Raw genomic sequence first — 16546 nt, 5'->3', positions numbered from 1 at the left:
GCAGGTATGTATGCAATAACTAACATGGTGATTTTCAATTAACTATAGAACAACTAAAATACTGATACTAAACAGACAGATTAAAGTTAATACTTTTTAACATTAACAAAAATAATGTCTCAAACAGCACAAAATAAGGCATGCTGGAGAAAATAGTATTTGTTACTGAAAATATTGGTATTGGTGCTGCTTTAGTGTTTGTATTCAGCAGTACCCAGGAGATGCAATTAACTCTGAAATACTGGAAAATCAAAATCTGTATAATTCAGATGTTCAGCATTACAGATTAACAACTAAATTACAATCAAAACTCCATTATCTGATTTATTTAAAATTCATTTCATGATTCACCAAGTTCTACATGTGGGTTGAAAGCTGATACTATTGTTATAGGCAAGAATTATTTGCATGTTATCTAAAGATCTAATCATCAAAATATTTCAAAATCTCCTTTTAAGATAGTTAGAACTGGTTTGTACCATTATGTTTATGCTGTCAAAGTAGCTTCCATCCTGTAATCTCATAAAATGCATGAATCTCATTCTTCATCACATACATTATTTCCTACCGCTATAGGTTCAACAGAATCAGGCTACATTTCTGCTGGACACATGGAAATAGAACAACAAAATATATGGTGAAGCCATTAATAATTTTTCTAACTCTGTTCAGGTGTTCAGTACAAATATAGGGAAAACAGATATCATAGCTGTTGTCCATTTCCCCAATTCAAGACTGTATGTCTATAAGATCTGTACATGTATTTAGGGATCTTGCCTTTGTCAGGGCTGTTATCCATGGAGCTAATATATACCTGCATGCAACCTACATGTACATAGGGGCTATTTAACTGAATGTGTGAAGCTAGAAGAGTGGAGACATGCTGGCAAGTTCCTAATTCCTTTCCTCACATCCACTGAACATCTGAATAGGACTTCAGTTAGCATGATTTTTGAATGCTTGAATAAGGTTTGTTTTATGAAGTTACTGTGAGGAATGAAACACAAACCTTTTTCATTGTACAGAAAAAAATCATTATTTTTTAGAAATACATCATTTATATGTGTGAAAGACTGGGAGAATACCAAGACAGAAGCCCATTTTTATTAATTACATATTACCCCACATATGAGTAAACCCAATTACATATGTTTCTCCCAATATGCATGATTACAATTTTGTCTGAAAGAAACAAAGTATGCATTTTCTGTCTCAGTATATGCATACCAGAACACCAGGGTTCTGGTTCACATGTACTGAAACACATACTGTTACCCAAATTGCCTGGGTCTGGTTATTGACACACAGGATAGTTCAAGCGCATAAGGCTCTTTATACTCTATGTATACAAGGGTCAAATTGCAAGGGATACTAATGGAAGAAAGAGGCCTTAATTGAATAAATGGAATTTTATTGGGTATAAATATATAAATTCACACTAAGCATTCATGCAAAATAATAAACACAGATCAACACATACAGAGAACTAAGAAACAGACGGGTGATCAATAGTGACAAAAAGAGGGTTGTTTGTAATAGGGTGATATTCACCTGATCCTGAAGTCTGGAATCCATGTGGAGGAAGGATGGGGGATAGACATGGCTGACCAGTGGTTCATGTCAGAAGCTCAGGCAGAGTCTGAGGGTACACTCTTCTAGGTGCCTCAAGAGATGTACAAAGTTGGGGTGGAGAATACCAGTTTAAATATGTCTTTGGAGGACTGGGGGTGAGCTGGCCCATGTGTAATGAGTAGCCAGATTAAAATTGTGTACATGTGGGATGCTTGACTTGTGCTTCTGAAGTCTGAAAGGTTGCCAGTGTTTGTGTTTCTAAGTGTCAGGAGCTCAATGTTGAGTGGAGAGAGGTGCTAGACCTCTGGAATTACTTCAAAGAAGACAGTACAATTTGCTAGAGTCAGAGAAAATGAGATTATAGATTAGTAAGAAGACAAGGCTGGCTGCCTCTTGTTGATTGTACCGCTGTGTACGTGCTTGCTCTCAGAAGTCCTTTTTGGTTCACCTTCCCCTGGTTCTGTGAGGCTGGTTCAAAGATGGAGTCTGTGCTGGCTCTACATAGCCTGACTTTGACAGACCACTGTGAGATGGGAAGCCTGGTTTTATTGCATTTCTGGCTGCCAGGTCCCTCCATGGGTTGGGGAGAGTGAGCTTAATACAGGTATATTTGGGGGAGGGTAGCAGTAGAGCAAAAATGGTGGTCATGCATATTAAGGCTTGCGTGACTGAGACCTGGATCTGGGAGGGTGATACAGTGGCCCTCTCGCAAACAGCTCCCCCAGGTTACTCAGTCTTCCACCAATTGCAGACTGGCGGGCGGGGGGGGAGTGGCATTATTTGCACGGGAGGCTTACTCCTTCAGGGCGCTCCCGGCCCCAAAGATTGAGAGTATTGAATGTGCCGGTCTGGCGTGGGAGGATAGAGAGGGGTTGGAGATCTGGCTGGTGTACCGTACGCCTAACGCACCAGCCAATGCCTTACCGTCCCTGCTTGAGGCAGCGACAGGCTGGGCGCTGGAGCACCCAAGGTTGATAATCCTGGGTGACTTCAACGTCCATGCTGATGACCCGTCCTCCAGTCAGGCGGCGGACCTAGTGTCTTCCATGGCGACACTGGGACTCTCTCAATTTGTTGTAACCCCCACCCACCAGGCCGGTCACATGTTAGACCTGATCTTTGCGGCTGGGATAGTAGTGAGCGATATAACCGCAGAGGCGGTGCCATGGTCGGATCACTTCGCCCTCAAGGCCCGTGTAGATATGCCTCCCCAAACCTGTTTAGGCGAGGAGCCGATTATGGCTTGCCCGCGGAGCCAAATGGACCCGGAACGGTTCCAGATGGCTCTGCGGGATCCCTGGCCCTCTGGCGACTCCCTCGATGACCTCATAGAGACCTGGAATAGCCAGCTCTCTAGGGCCATCAAGGAGATCGCACCTCGGCGCCCTCTGCGACCTCGGACTAAGCTGGCCCCGTGGTATACCCCGGAATTACGCCAGCTGAAACAAGGCCTCAGACGGCTAGAGAGGCAATGGCGACGTACTCGTGACGAAGCGACTAGAACATCTTATAGGAAGTTTATGAAGTCCTATGAGATGGCAATCAAGGCCGCAAAGAAAACATACTTTGCGGCCAAGATTGCATCTGCAAATTCGCGCCTGGCCCAATTATTTAGAATAATTCGGAACCTTACTACAGTGCCACAGGGCAACTCAAAAGCTAAGGAATTGGAGATTGGCTGTGAGGCTTTTGCGAAATTCTTTGCTGATAAGGTCCAATCGCTCCGCCACGACTGCCCTGCCAACTTGGATGCAGTAAGCGAACTCGAGGCCCAATGCGTGTCTTCTGATTTAACCCTGGATTGCTTCAACCCGCTCAGCTTGGAGGAGGTCTACAGAATTCTTGGCACTGCACGATCCACAACTTGTGATCTGGACCCATGCCCCTCCTGGCTAATTAAGGCCTGCCAGGAGGAACTAAGATATCCTATACGGGATATTATAAATCGATCTCTTTCAGAGGGTGCTTTCCCAACACCCCTGAAAGAGGCATTGGTCCGCCCTCTCTTGAAAAAAGCTTCATCAGACCCGGCCGAATTGGCACACTACCGACCGGTCTCAAATTTGCCCTTTTTGGGCAAAATTATTGAGAGGGCCGTGGCACTGCAGTTACAGGATTTTTTGGAGGACGCTTCCACCTTAGACCCATGCCAGTCCGGCTTTCGCCCGGGCCATGGGACGGAAACAGTCTTGGTCGCCCTCATGGATGACCTCCGACGACAACTGGATCGAGGCGGCTCAGCACTATTGCTGTTGCTAGACCTATCGGCTGCGTTCGATATGGTCGACCATCGGCTGCTGACCCGCCGCCTCGCCGACGCAGGAATTCGGGGGCTAGCCTTACAGTGGCTCTCCTCCTTTCTTGAAGGTCGGGGACAAAGGGTGGCAATTGTGGGGGAGCTGTCTCAGAGGCACCCACTTCACTGTGGGGTGCCTCAGGGGGCAGTTCTCTCCCCGATGTTGTTCAACATCTTTATGCGCCCCCTTGCCCAGATTGCACGGAGGTATGGGCTGGGCTGTCATCAATATGCAGATGACACCCAGCTCTATCTACTGATGGACGGCCGGGCTGGCGATGTCCCTAAAAATTTGGACCAGGCGTTGCAAGCCGTGGCTGACTGGCTCAGGCTGAGCGGGCTGAAGTTGAATCCAGCGAAGACTGAGGTCCTTTGCATGGGCTGCGGCGGACCAGGAGGGGAGATTACCCTACCGGCTTTCGACAGTGCGCCACTGATACCAGTGCGCAAAATCAAGAGCCTGGGAGTGCTACTGGAATCCTCTTTATCAATGGAGGCCCAGATAGCTGCCACTGCTAGATCCGCCTTCTTTCACCTCAAGAGGGCAAGGCAGTTGGCTCCCTTCTTGGAGCGCAGCGACCTAGCAAATGTGATCCACGCAACGGTCACCTCGAGACTAGACTACTGCAATGCCCTCTACATGGGGCTGCCATTATACCGAACACGGAAACTTCAGGTAGTCCAGAACGCGGCGGCCAGGCTGCTAGTGGGACTACCATGGTGGGAACATGTGCGGCCTGGGCTGCAGGATCTGCATTGGCTGCCGGTTGTGTACCGTGTTCGCTATAAAGTGCTGGTCATCACCTTTAAAGCCCTATATGGCCGAGGACCTGCCTACCTAAGGGACCGCCTCTCCCCATATGTTCCCCAGAGAGCACTGAGATCTAGCTCTCAAAATCTTCTAACAATCCCTGGGCCAAGAGAGGCTAGATTGAAGACAACCAGGGAGCAAGCCTTCTCAGTAATGGCCCCTCGATGGTGGAATCATCTTCCAGAGATGGTACGAGCCCTGCGGGACCTGAACCAATTCCGCAGGGCTTGCAAAACATTTCTTTTCCAGCTTGCCTTTGAGACAGAACCTGACTAATCTGACATGTAGCCATTTAACCATCTTGTGGATATTATGACTTATAGTAATTTATAGCACCTATCTTATCTATTTTAGCCATTTTAAATAATTTATTATGTAATTGTTTATATTTAAAATTGTTGCTTACATTGTTTTACTTGAATCATGGAATTCCATGTCTGTGAGCCGCCCTGAGCCCGCCTTTGGTGGGGGAGGGCGGGATACAAAAATAAATTTATTATTATTATTATTATTATTATTATTATTATTATTATTATTATTATTATTATTATAAAAATGCATGTAGTAGCTTTTACTTATTTATTTATTTATTTATTTATTTATTTATTTATTTATTTATTTATTTATTACTTTACATTTATATCCCGCCCTCTCCGCAAGCGGACTCATAAATGGGGTAAAACATAACAACTGAATAGGGTTTTTAGTCCCTCAGCAAGAAACTATCTGGTGGGTCTCTTTTAGATGTGGTACAGCCACAATATAGATAGACAAAGCAATGGTGGCACCAGACTAAATTTTCTGCTAGTAGAAGGCAGTTCCATCAGTAGAACATAATTCTCCTGTCTCCCACTGCAGTCCATTCATCTTTCCAAAATATTGCTCCTGGGGAGCAGGGACCCTCAACCTGTAGCATGAGGGACCTGTAGCAAGAAAGACAAATTTGCAGAAATCACAACTTCCTTTCTGTCATCCGGGGGCAGGAAGGCATCATATAGCCCAGTCTCATCGGATCTTGAAGCTAAGCATGGTCAGTTCTTGGATGGGGCACTACCAAGGAATGTTCTGCAGAGGAAGGCAATCGCAGACCACCTCTGCTCCTTACTTGCCTTGAAAGACCTTGCAGGGGCCACAATAAATTGGTTGTGACTTGTCAGCACTTATGTCTGTATCGCATGTTAGCAGAAAAGGTAATCAGGATCCAACATAATCTTTCTTGCTCACCCATCCTAGAAGGGCTACTTCCTGCCACTCCAAACTTGCTTGCTTGAACAGGGCAAGATGAGCTCACTGCTACCTCCCAGAGGCAAGCCTTCCTAAAGACCAACCCCTAGCGCCACAGCAGAGCTCACATAATCTTTTCCCTTTATATGTTATCCAGATCCCAAGACAAGTATTGTTCAGCTTCTCTGCATTTTGAGCCATTCCAGGGTCATTTTGACTTTTGTTCAATATTAACTAAAATAACAGAATGGAGATTGTTGTCACCTCGCATTAACAGGACTTGTGGCAAAGACAAGATATTTCATGACAGATTTTCATATGAAAAATCTGCTAGAGACAGGGAGCTGGCTTGTAATTCTAAGATGTTAGCTCTTCCTTTCCAGCAATTTGTAAATCTCAAAGCCTTAAATTAGATTATTTGAATTATATATGCGGGTGAGTCCCTAGACTGCCTTGGATTGCCAAGAATTTGTCATAATACTTGGAATGAGTATGGAGGGCATTACATAAAATAATTGTTCAAAGGTATTCCAGCTTCAGCCCAAGAAATATCCCTTCTTTGCAAATTTGCCTTCTTCTGTTTAAGAGGCTATAGAGGTTACTGTAAAAGAAGATAATAAAAAGAAAGCTTTCTACTATAAAATGCATCTTCCGCCTTTCATCATTTTCTGCAGCCATCAGAATCCTCTGCCAACTTTCAGATGCATTGTCAGGAAAGCAATCAGCACATTAGGCATCATACACAGGAATGTAGATGTGAATCAGTGTCATGTGACAGTCTAATCTAAAAAGGAACCATTTTATAAGACTATTTTCTGTTCTATCAAGAAGTGCAAACATATTAGGAAAATGGATATTTTTGTATTCTTTTCATGCCTGTAGCAACTGAACACTCTTCCTCTTGGTCAGACTGATGGATGTGCTATATCCAGGGGACATTTAATAGAAAAAGAGGTGCCAGAGCTTATTAGCATAACTCATAAACATAATTCATTTGCATAAGCCACACACCCCTGACATCACTGGAAGGTGTACTAAATTATATCAGCTCAGCATATACCTTGAAATGCTTCTTGAATGATAATTGTCATCATAAACATAGCTTACTCCTATCATACTTGTTAAAATTACTTTCTCCTATGTGGCCACAGTGGCATGACAATTTTCATCTGTCTGCTTTATAGGTTTTGGTTATTTTCTCACTTTGTTGTGGGGGCGGGGGAATATTAGAAAGTTTGTCAGATCTTCGAGTTCAGCAAAATTCTCACAAGGGGTTTGAACAATGCAGCAAAGAAGCAAGTACTGGGCGGGGGGAGGCAGGGTGGTGAGAAAGAAAGAGCACAATAAAATTTAGAGGTTCTGGAGCTCTGCTTTTGTGAGCACCTGCCAAAAAACAGGCCAGGCTATACCAAAGTCTTGAGTCTGCAGCTTGTCCTGCAAATAGGTAACACAGGGATCCATTGAGAGTTGCCAACCTCCAGGTGGGACCTGGAGATCTCCAGGAACTACAACTAATCTCCAGATGAGAGAGATTAGTTGCCATGGAGAAAATGGATGCTTGGAAGGTGGACTGTATTGCATTATACCCTGCTGAAGTCCCTCCCTTCCCCAACATCTGCCATCCCCAGAATCCACCACCAAATGTCCAGGAATGCCCTGTCCCTAAGATGGCAACTCTAGAGATGTTCCTTTCAGCATTCATTATGTCCCTTTCTTACTATGTCTTCTTAGTCAATATTATAACTTTCTAAATCCATTGAAGTCAATGGGCTTTAAAAAGGTATAATCTAATTTAGGATTGGATTGCATTATTAGTCATGTTGCATACATTTTCTTGCACAGAGCTTGAAAATCCTGCCCCCCTCCCGGGTTTGAATTTGTTACTATGCTTTGAGATGGGTCCTTTTAAGCTTGTGATGAAGGCACTGTGTTCTGCTGGGCATTCTGTGATTGCACTGGTTCTGTTGGGCATGCGAAAATGACCACCCACCTTCAGTTTCTACTGCAAAAACTCTCTGGTTTGACCTTAGTCTTGTTGGGTTTACACTGCCACAGTGGCACTGGTTCATTTTAGTGTCAAAACATTTGTGATGGTTCATGGCTCATGAACAGGCATGCCACAAACTGAAATGAGCTGCATTTTCCTGGTTTGTGCCCATCCTTAAACATGGCATGCAAGGGGGCATGCAAGTCCCAAGGAATTTTGTGGAGGGAGCCACAACTGACTATGTAAACTCTAAATTCTTTCGTTCCTCAATACTTTTTTTTACCTTCAGTTCAGTGCTGATGGAACAACTTTCAATTATAAAACTTCACCCCTCCTTTCTAGAAACTGTATTGATAGTCACCACTTATTTGTTGGATCAACATGTTGTTTTTGCCACCTTTCTTGCCACCTTAATGAAGATGTTGAATTTTCAAGGGCCAAACGACAAGTTGGATCCAGCCACATTTTCTATTGGTTAAAAAAGAAAAGAGGGGCTTCCCTTTGACCATCAAAAGGCTCTGCTGGGGATCAGACAATCTACTTCAACAAAAAACATGAGGGACAAGGGCTGTTGAAGGAGGGCGACTGACCAAGACTGAAAAGCAAGCTTGGATGGATCCAACTCTAAATGTTAATGAAGAGTCCTCTGTACTATTTTTGTTACATTAAAACCAACTGGTAGAGAATGCATACCTGTCTGATAGTAAGGCAAAGGGAGATACGTCTCATTCTCTTTTACCTCTCTGTATCAGTCTTATCAAAGTGTTTTTCTTTCCATGTAGACAGTCACAGTGGGGCTTCACACCTTCCAGCCTGTAGATGCATGGCTGGCTATCTGCACAAAGAAGAGTGTTGAGTTTGCTTCATTAGATGCACAGTCAGTTTCTGTAGCTATATCCATAGATGTAGAGGGGGATATAGCACTGTTAAAATGCCACAAAATGTAAGAGGTGCATTTTGTGACATTTTGATGTAAAACGCAAAACTCAAAGGTAAGTAGTGATCATTCATAACAATCATTACAGTGTTTAAGGCAGGTGTGTTGAAGATACAGCCCATGGGCCAGAACTGACCTGCCAAGGTCTTTAATCTGGCATGCAGGTAGAGCACACACACCCTTCCCCCATTAAAGATGTACTGACAATTAATGTTGTCCAACAACAGTTCCACACATGCTAATGCTGCTGTGCCTTGTTTTTCACTGTCCGTCAAAATTTGTTCCCTAAGGCACTGATCCCCACACCCTTCCCCCAATGCCACATAACCTGTTTAGCTTCTGCCCACTGTGGTGGAAAAACCCTGACCCTTAGCCCCAGCCCCTTCCCCTTGATTATTTGATTGGCAGCTTTATGTGACTGGTTTTTTCTGGTGTCTGTGCTCAGCTACTTCCTCTTTTCCCATGCAAATCCACTCCTCATTGCTTGGGTCCACCTCTCTTTAGCCTCCCTTCCTCTCTCTGTGTGTAAAGCAATGTTTGAGTCCAGTGACATCTCAAGACTGACAAAGTTCTCTTCAAGGAACTAGCTTTCCAGTGCCTTGCCCCCCCCTCCCAGTGTGTGTGTGTTCTGTATGCTGCAGATCTCCTGGGTGCAACTGGGTCCACCTTCCCCTCACCTTCCTAGTGTGTGTCTGTGTGTGTGCAAACTGCAAAGCAATGTTTGAATTCAGTGACATCTAAAGACCAACAAGCTTTTTTCAAGGTAACAGCTTTCCTGTGCCTTGTTCACCCCCTGTCCATGTGTGTGTTCCGTATGCTGCAGATGTCCTCAGTGCAACTGGGTCCCTCCCCCTTGCCTTCCTATGTGCGTCTCTGTATGTGCAAAGCAAGCCAGTGAAATGGATTAGTCTGAGAGTATAGATTCATACTGACCACTACAGATTGCTGTCTCTCTATTATTGCACTGCTTTATAGGAGTTGTAGTTGTTCTGGGCAAGACTTTAGTTTTGCAAACAAGCACTATCATTTAGTTTTGTAGACTCCCCACTCCAGGCAGCAAGGGGGCCTCAGCAACAAAATATTGCAAGAGTGTTACTGCTTTAAGTATGTTTGTATTTTAAGTAAAAATAATATATTTGTGTTTGTGTGTTTGTTGAAAAGTTTATATCTCCATTACCTGGCATTAAATTTTAGGACACACATGGTCAGGCTCAACAAAGTCTCATTTATGTCAGATTCAGCCCTCATAATAAATGATTTTGACACCCATGATTTAAAACACGACAAATACAGTTATTATAAATGAATTCAGCAAATAGTTATGCTACAATATGTTTATTATTCTTCGATGCACTCAAAAAAAATGTCCTCTATAAGGAAAGAAAGCAATTGTGAAACTCATTAAAATGCAAGTGTATATCTTGCTATGACCACATGCTGTTCTATTTCTATGCTGAGGATTTTCTTGACAAAACGCATGAGGCACTCTTGAAAGGACAAGAGGAGGGAGAGGAAATGGTATCTCAGCAATTAGAAGAGAATCCAACACAGGAGGAGGGTTCCTGGAAAACTGTAGCCCGAAGGAGAAAGAAAATCAGGAGATGTTCTGAGCCCCTGATGCTTAGCAATAGGTTCCTGGATCTCCCCACAGTAACTGATTTTGAACCATTGGAACAAGGCCTACTTCCCCAACCTCCACAAAGCTTGAACAAAGTTTCTCAGGATCCTGTGAATAAGAAGCCTGGAGCTTCTGCTTCCCAATATAGGAAGAGGAAGGTGGTGGTGAATGGAGACTACTTGCTCAGAGGGGTGGAGCCCAAAGTGTGCTGACCGAACTTGTCATTCTGAGAGGTCTGCTGTCTGCAGGGAGCACGCATCCAGCATGTGACAAAAAGGATTGGAAGACTTATCAAGCCCATGGATTGCTATCCTTTCTTGCTGATCCTTGTGGGAATGAATGATACTGCCCATCATAGCCCTGAACGTATTAGAAAAGACTATGTGACTCTGGGTCAGAAGGTGAAGGAGCTGGGAGTACAGGTTGTGTTCTTGTCAGTGCTTCCTGTTTAAGTCTGTGGCTTAGGATGAGAAAGAAGAATACTTCAAATAAACGACTGGTTATTTCGATGGTTTCATCAGGAAAGATTCAGACTTCTGGACCATGGCTTATGCTTTCGAGATGGTAGTCTTCTATTGGGAGATGGTTTGCACCTTACAGCAGTAGGGAAAAGGGTGTTTGGTAACAGCCTTGCTAACCTAATAAGGAGGGCTTTAAACTAAATTGTATGGGGGAGCGATACAATAATTCAAAGCCTCGTATGATGCCAGAAACTGGGATAAGAACATTAAAGATTTGCAGAGAGTGCCGCATATGCTAAGTAATGTTAACTTGCAGGCTTGTATGGAAACCAAACCCTCAGGATGCATAAAACATGGATTCCGATGTCTCTACACTAATGCACAGAGTATGGGAAACAAACAGGAGGAACTGGAAGTTCTAATAAAGGAAGGAGACTATGACATAATAGGCCTTACTGAAATGTGGTGGGATGACACTCACAACTGGAATATTAGGATTCAGGGGTACAACTTATTTAAAAGGGACAGGCAAATGAGAAAGGGCAGAGGCATAGTAGTATATGTGAAGGAGGTATATTCTTGTGAGGAAATATGTGAATCGGAGCATGGCAGCTCAGTTGAGAGTCTCTGGGTAAAAATAAAAGGAGTAAGAAACAACAGTGATATTATTGTGGGGGTCTGCTATAGACCACCAAGTCAGGCAGAGGACTTGGATGAGATACTTCTACAGCAGATTGCAAAGTTCTTCAAGGGAAGGGATACAGTGATCATGGGAGATTTCAATTACCCAGACATCTGTTGGAAGTCCAACTCTGCTAAAAATGAAAATTCAAATAGATTCCTGACTTGTCTTGCTGACAACTTCCTTTTCCAGGAAGTGAAGAAGGAAACAAGGGGATCTGCTATCTTGGATTTCATTCTCACCAACAAGGAAGATTTAATTGAAGAAGTGGAAATAGTGGACACCCTGGGCAGTAATGACCATGTGATTTTGAAATTCACAGTCTTAGGGAAGGGGAAAGCTATACGTAGTCAGACTTATAGGTTAGACTTCAGAAAGGCAAACTTTGATAAACTTAGAATTATGCTGGGTAAAATCCCATGGTCAGAAATACTTAGGAGGAAGGGGGTTCAGGAGGGGTGGGAGTTTCTTAAAAGATGTTTATACAATTGTGTTTTTTATTAATTAATAAAAAAAATTTAAACTGAAAAAAAAGCTAAATACTGAAAGCGCAATCATGATTCCTATGAGAAGAAAAAATGGAAAAAGCCTAAAGAAGCCGAAGTGGCTCCATAAACAGCTCTCTAAAGACTTGAGAAATAAAAAAGACTCCTTTAGGAATTGGAAGGAGGGCCTTATAGCCAAGGATGAATATAAACAAATCACCAGTGCTTGTAGGGAAAAAGTTAGGAAAGCTAAAGCTCAGTATGAGCTTAGGTTGGCCAAAGATGCTAAAAACAACAAAAAAAGGGTTCTTTTCTTATGCTCAGAGTAAGAAAAAGAGCAAGGACATGGTAGGCCCATTGCAAGGGCAAGAAAGTGAAATTGTAACAGGTAATGAAGAGAGGGCGGAACTGTTCAATTCCTACTTTTCCTCAGTCTTCTCTTCTGAGGGGAACAGTGCTCAACATGGCAAAAACAGAACATATAAGGAGGGAATGAAGTTCCAACCTAGGATCAGCATGGGGGTAATTCATAAACACCTAGTTTCTTTAAATGAAACTAAGTCCTCAGGGCCAGATGAATTGCATCCAAGGGTTCTAAAAGAGTTTGCAGATGTAATTTCTGAGCCTCTGGCTATTATTTTTGAAAATTCTTGGAGAACAGCAGAGGTGCCAGAAGATTGGAGGTGGGCGAATGTTGTCCCCATCTTCAAGTAGAAAAAAAGATTATCCGGGTAACTACTAATGTGTCAGCTTGACTTCTATACCTGGAAAGGTTTTAGAACAAATCATCAAACAGTCGGTCCTGGAACATTTAGAAAGAATTGATATGATTACTAAGAGCCAGCATGGTTTTCTCAAGAACAAGTCATGTCAGACTAACCTGATCTCTTTTTTTGAGAAAGTGACTACCTTGTTGGACGGGGGAACGCTGTAGACATCATTTATCTTGATTTCAGTAAGACTTTTGATAAGGTTCCACATACTATGCTTGTTGACAAGTTGGTAAAATGTGGTTTGGATCCTGTTACTGTTAGGTGGATCTGTAACTGGTTGATAGATCACACCCAAAGAGTGCTTGTGAATGGTTCCTCATCCTCTTGGAGAGGAGTGACAAGTGGAGTGCCTCAGGGATCTGTCCTGGGACCTGTTTTGTTCAACATCTTTATCAATGATTTGGATGAAAGAATAGAGGAAATGCTTCTCAAATTTGCAGATGATACTAAATTGGGAGGGGTTGCAAACACAGTAGAAGACAGGAACAGGATACAGGATGACCTTGACAGGCTGGAAAACTGGGCTAAAACCAATAAAATGAATTTTAACAGGAATAAATGTAAAGTTCTGCATTTAAGTAGGAAAAATCCAATGCATGGTTATAGAATGGGGAAGACTTGTTTTAGCAGTAGTATGTGCTAAAAGGATCTTGGGGTCTTAGTGGATCAGACGCTGAACATGAGTAAACAGTGCGATGCAGTGGCTAAAAAGGCAAATGCAATTTTGGGCTGTATCAACAGAAGTATAGTGTCCAGCTCATGTGATGTGATGGTATTGCTTTACTCAGCTCTGATAAGATCTCATCTGGAGTATTGTGTTCAGTTTTGGGTACCACAATTTAAGAATGATATAGACAAGCTGGAACGGGTCCAGAGTTGGGCGACAAAAATGGTGAGGGGTCTGGAGACCAAGTTCTATGAGGAAAGGTTGAAGGAGCTGGGGATGTTTAGCCTGGAGAGGAGGCGGCTGAGAGGTGATATGATCACCATCTTCAAGTACTTGAAGGGCTGTCATATAGAGGATGGTGTGGAATTGTTTTCCGTGACCCTGGAATGTAGGACCAGAACCAATGGATTGAAATTAAATCAAAAGAGTTTCCGGCTTAACATTAGGAAGAACTTCCTGACCGTTAGAGCGATTCCTTAGTGGAGGGTGGTGGGCTCTTCTTCCTTGGAGGTTTTTAAACAGAGGCTAGATGGCCATCTGACAGCAATGAAGATCCTGTGAATTTAGGGGGAGGTGTTTGTGAGTTTCCTGCATTGTGCAGGGGGTTGGACTAGATGACCCTAGAGGCCCCTTCCTATGATTCTATTAGGAATTAATTGGGGGGTAGGATCGTACTTTGCATGGGATGACAAAATATCCTGAAACTCCTATATTCAGATGAAACAGCAGCTGGGGTGTTTTTGAGCAGAGAGAAAATAGCCAGCAGAGGAAAGATTAACCTCTGTTTCCCCACTAATGTTTCTTCTGTTTTTGATTGTACCTCAAGCAATTGTATTTCATTTCTAAAAAAAAAAAAAAAAATCTGCTAAATGTAACATGGAACACCATGCAATAAGTAGTTTCACTCTAAGTAAACACCTCCCCAAATTCAGCACATTCCTATTTACCTGTATCTTTTGTTAAAGATGCAAGAAAAATGAGAACAGCAGGTTCAGACTAGTGTTCCATCTAGTTCTCAGTCTTGTAGCCACATCTGAATGTTTCATAGATAAGAGTATATGGTATAAATAGAAAAACACATTCCTAGCAGGTAAAGAAACAGAGGCACCTATGTGTTAGGATGTCCCCTGAGCATCATCCCTAATTGCAGTTCGTAGTCTAGCTTCCATCTGCCAGCTGTCAGTCTGTCTGACATGGCTCATATTTAAGTTGACTTCTAATTAATTTTGAACAGAAAAAAATTAATGAGATAGTTGACAAAATGATTTGCTAACTCTAATTTGTTTATGTTGACCTTGACTGAACCATTTCTTCCAGAATGCAACGTAGCATGGGATAAATCTATTCTAAGTATGAGCTAAGTATTTATTTTGTATGATAGACATTTCTGTTGTTATAGGCCATATTCAACACTTAATCAGTCCAGATATATAGATGGAGCCTGATGACACTGATTCTGATATCACTGTGCACGTTCTGATCGCATCACATATAGTAGGATATATCCTTCATTTGGCTTCCTTTGGGGCTAAAGGGGCATGGTTTGATAAATGGGAGATTTTCTACTATGTCCTTGTCATGGACCAGCCATTATCTGATAAGGTTTACATCCACAGGCACTTAGAACCTACACAAGGGTAAGGGGCTGGTTAGAATGATTCAGCAGGGGACTCATGGATCCAGAGAGTTTCCTGATGATTCTTGTTTATTTTTTGGCAGCAAGGCTGGATCTCCTCTCACAGCTCCATGGAATGTATAGATTGTCTTTGACTCATGTCACAATTACTTTGGAACACTGTCTTGCAGACTCAAGGATGGTTGACTGAAAAACTTGGGAGGGGTGGAACAGATGGGCAGATGCTTAGCCTGCAAAGAGAAGAAAACTCAGACAAATGAACTACACATTGGTGAGAAAATATATTGTCCCTACCGCAAGGCATTGAAGGATCTGAAACATGCTCACTTCTCTGCCACCGTTGCATCTGCACAATGCCATCTGATGGAACTTTCTGGATTGTAAGGTGGCTTTTATCTCATATCACTAATGATGTAGACTTGGAAAATGTACAGGCTCGCTGTGATACTTTTATGACACCTATTCCGTGCATTCACTGCAATTTGAATGCCACTTATCATGTGGTTCAGTCTCATGAAACTATTGCAATGCAGTCTGCTCGTAGCTGTAATGAAGACTTTCAATTAGTGAGACCTGATGAAATAGACAAAATGCTTTAAAGTATGTAACCCACTACATTTAGGTTAAATCCTCTTTGTGACTAATAGTACATGGCTGGGTCAGGTAGGTCAAATGGGTCTATGTAATGTTCATGTTTTTTAACTGATTTCAGATCAATGTAATTTGTAAACAGAAAGCCGTTTATTCACTAATTTAAGAACAGAAAACAGTTTTATAACACTAACTTAAAGGTAACAACATGAAATCAAAGTTCCAATACAAAGATACTTCCAAGAAGACTGGTTGTTGTGGCTGAGAGACTCCGTCTTCACCACACCCGTCTGTTCATTAAACAACAGCTTCTTCGGCTATTCGGCAGGGCAGGGCAGAACAGCAACCTACCTAGCTCAGTTAATTTAACCTTACCCTTATCACTCTCAGCTGAGGCTGATTTACAGGACTCCGCAGCAAACATAATTCCTTTGTTAAGGGGTTAACCCATTTGTAGCTTAAGGCTGCCATATGCAGATCTGGAATAAGTAGATCACCACTATCTCCTTGGATTACAATGGTCTTCCGCATGTTCCATTACAGTCTAGCAGGTGATAAATGCTTCTGTGAGAGAAGGCATAGTTCAGCCACATTGAAAGCAGGGCTTTTTTTTTGAGAAGGAACATAGTTCCAGCTGGCTTGGCCAGGGCTCTGGCTTAGAAAAAGTCTCTGGTAGAGAGAAGGCACTAGGTAGCCATGCATTCCGTCCTCTGTGCTGCCTCCAGCCTCTGATGGGCTTGCAAAGAGAGCAAGAGAAATGGAGCCACCCACGAGCTCCCCCTCCCAGGAGAAGCTGGGCCTGCCAC

Source organism: Heteronotia binoei, chromosome 9 (genome assembly GCF_032191835.1).
Source record: "Heteronotia binoei isolate CCM8104 ecotype False Entrance Well chromosome 9, APGP_CSIRO_Hbin_v1, whole genome shotgun sequence".
Lineage (NCBI taxonomy): Eukaryota > Metazoa > Chordata > Lepidosauria > Squamata > Gekkonidae > Heteronotia > Heteronotia binoei.
The sequence above is the reverse complement of the archived record's forward strand: the minus strand, read 5'-3'. Positions refer to the sequence as shown.